Genomic DNA, 3,776 nt, shown 5'->3' on the forward strand with positions numbered 1-3,776 from the left:
GAGTCTACTGCATTTGGTAGCAGATTAAAGACAAGGGTTTAGAGGTGATTTTCAAGGTTAAAGGAAGTTAAGACTAAAATTATTCTGGGATAACTGATGGGCTCAACTGCCTATTTGCATTTGTGGGAGGGAGGCATATATTCAGGAACAATATTAACCTTGTTATTAAATATCACATTCTAATAATTGTATTTTTTATTTATAGTAAAACATGTAAAATGTAAAAAATGTCCCATCTGATCAATTTTTACATGCATAGTTCAATATTGTTATGGTCGCTCACATTGTTATGTAACCAATCTCCAAAACTCTATGTATTACAAAACTGACACTCAATGCCAGTTAATAACCATTCTGATTATTTTAGAAATTTATTCTCTGAAACTGCTTGTTAAAGTACATGCTAGATCATGTTAATATGTCATGCTTAGTTTATAAATACATAAGCCATGTGTTAGGGTGCACACATAGCCAAATTCAAGAACCATACCACACACAACTAGTCTGGAAAAATGGTGCAGACATAGAATCAAAAACTTCAGTCAATAAAACATACATTTCTGAAGAGGGTAGACCCAGAGCTACTGGAGCACCTGCACTTTGCCAAGAATAACAGCAAAAAGGGACTATTAAAAATGCAGGAGGGTAGGTGTTCAGTGCAATGGTTAAGATGTAGTTTGAGACACCCTAATGTCAGGATTTGAGTCCTGCTCTGCTTCTGATTCCAGTTATTAATGCACACCCTGGGAGACAGTTGTGATGGCTTGACTAGTTGGTTTCCTGCCACATATGTGAAAATGAAAACAACAACAAAACCTAGATTGAGTTCCCGGCTCCTGGTTTGTGTCTGTCCCAGTCCTGGTCATTTTGGGTATTTGGAGAGCGAATCAGTGGATGAGAAGTCTCTCCCTTCCTCTCTAGCCCTCACACTGTCTCTTAAGTAAAATAAATAATGTGTTTTTTTTTTAAAAAAATGCAGGGCAACAATGTTAGGGCCGTGAATGCATGTGCTGAGACTGTCCAGACCCTAGCAAAGCCCAAGAATATCAAGTCTAAGATCTCGAGTCAGCCACGAGCTGGATGGTTTTGCCATGTATTGCCCTAACCAATCTTGGAGAAGTATGTTAGTGCCTACATTATTAAGAGTCTTTCAAAGGTACTCAGACACTAGAGGGAGGAGAGGCCTGTGCCTGCCAAAGTGAGGTCAGAGCCCTGGTATGACCCTGGGCTGCACTCTGCATGGAGCTGGTGTCCTCTTCTGCTATTTGTTCAAATAAACCAGAAGCAGGGTCTGCCAGTTTAAAGAAATAAACAAAAACCATGGAGAACAGGCGCCAGGCCCAAAGCGTTGGGACACACTTTGGCATCATGTGCTTAACAGTTAGAAGGACTCTCAGGAAAGCAATAGTGTACATCTAAATATCAGAACATGACCTCATGTTTGGTCTATGCTTAAATTTGGATTGATTTCATTCATTTTGTTGGATAAGGAATCTGTTGTTTAAATCAGTGCTAAAAATGATAATAATGATTAGGATTTCAATTGTATGGATGTAACTAGTTTGAATAAGAACCACCACATACTCTGCCGAGGTTTGTGTTTCCTGGCCTCCCTCATTTACTTTGGAGAAGTAAACATGAAGTCTCAGACCCATCAAAAAATGTGCATTAGTGATTCTTCGCTGCAGGAAATTTAACTGACATTTTCCCAAGACATATGCTTAAACAGCAATAGAAATTTTCCAAGTTCATTTCCCTGTTTCCTTCAAGCAGTTGTCAAAAAATGTCTCTCTCTTTATTGCCTTTCCTATCTTAATACCCAAAACAACTTGGGGTTAAATCAGTTTCCTAAAACAGCAACCTGTTGGGAAACAAATGGACTAGAAGTAGATGGCAACGGATTTTGTTGTCATTTTTCCTGGATCCAGAAAAACAATTGAAATTAAAATATTTGATCATACATATTTCCTCTTCTTAATTAACTTACTAGATTTTGAAGATTTGCTAGAGGTAGACCAAGCCCTGCATTACATACAAGGTGGCAATGAGCACATTTTTATAACTGATGCGTGTATTCCTCTCCTGTTAGAGCTGCAGAAATATTGGAAGGGTTTAACAGATGCTGCTTCTGCTAGCCTGACATGGGTTATTATTCCTAATATCACTTAGTCTTCCAACAGAGCAGAACAGTTAGAACTGTCACAGTAGGGGAAAGAAACAGAAAGCAATAAAAATATTCTTCCTTTATGCAAGAATTTATTTTACAAAATTCAGAATACTGCTTATGCAAATAATTGAATAGATCTTAAACTATCCAAACAAGGTGCATCCGTGAGAGTGTCATAAATTAATTGTCTCAAAAAAACATATTTATGGGAAACACTCAAATGAAAAATATTTGGAAGTTTAGAGGAAATTATTTAAAGAAATTATTGATTAAATCCTATTACTCTGCTGAGAATGAGATGGTGTGATGTTGTATAAATTTTATGGGACAATGTGTTGTGAGTTCTAAGAAAAGAACGTCTGCCAAACATTTTTTTGAAGATAAACAATTAGATGGAAATAAAGGATCAGAAATTAGCTGACTTCAATTTCTATCACATTTATTATTTTATATCTTTACTTTTATATCTTTAATTTTATATCTTTAAGTGTAGCACATTAAAGACAGGATACTTCAAAAGTTTATGGAAAATGAAAATCAGTTTTTTAAAATGCAAACATTTGAAATTTATGTATAGTTTTCCATAATACACATTTCCTTAAATTTCTCAAACTCTTGTACTTGATTAATACATATGCAAATAAGTAAGAGAAAATACTTTATCATTCATGGAAGGCTGTAGTGAAATCATTTTGGCATCACTCATGCTTTGTGATATTATTAATCCTGAAAGTAGACTTAGAAATTAATTAGTATAATTTTATCAAACTGTGGAAATAAATGAAGACCAACCAAATGATCACAAATGAAGGCCACTTGTTCTGGGGGTAAGTCATCATCACTTGTGTATTTGCAAAGGTTTAAAGGTAGGCAGAGGAGAAGGAGGGCTTCATGATGGATAAAAAGTAAGGGAAGTTCTGGGGAAGCTGCACACAGACCAAGTAGAACTGGGCTGTCCTATGTGATTAGGGATAAATATTTGACTTTCCCTTGTTGATCCTAAATTGGAAACAGAAACAAAAATTGTGGATGATGGCAGTTATGTTACAGAGATTGCTGTGTAGCTCCCTGGGTTGTTACTAGAGATTGTGTCTGACTTTTAGCAACTGGCTTCCAGGCTTGTTATTGTAAGTAATGAGTTGGTTTTAAGGGTAAGGTGCTGCAAGTTCTGTGTCAGAATTCTATTTTTCCATACAATCATTGTCTATTTATAGTCATTTCTCAAATGAGCCAATGTGAGATACAAAATGCCTAGGACAATTAGAGATGATTTTGTGTAGGGTACTGAAATAGAAAGAATGCTCATTAGTGAAAAATGAATCAAAGGGAGAAAATGTGGAGTTATGTAGAGCAGAGGGAATCATGAGCTGGGTGTCACTTGACTTACTGAAGAAAAGTGAAGATTGGATCTTGGGGTAAACAAAGGCAAATGCTCTTTTGCTGTTGGTTCCCATAGGAGGTGGGAGAATTTTCAACCTTTGCTGCCTTCTGACAGCACTGGGCTATTCAGCATTGCCACTGGTAAATGGGAGTTATAGAACTGAATCACCTGTTTATAAGCAGTTGTCTCTCCCGCCATCATCTGTCAATAGGATGGCCCTAGTCAGCA

This window comes from Oryctolagus cuniculus, chromosome 10 (assembly GCF_964237555.1).
Source record: "Oryctolagus cuniculus chromosome 10, mOryCun1.1, whole genome shotgun sequence".
In the NCBI taxonomy this organism is placed as follows: Eukaryota; Metazoa; Chordata; class Mammalia; order Lagomorpha; family Leporidae; genus Oryctolagus; species Oryctolagus cuniculus.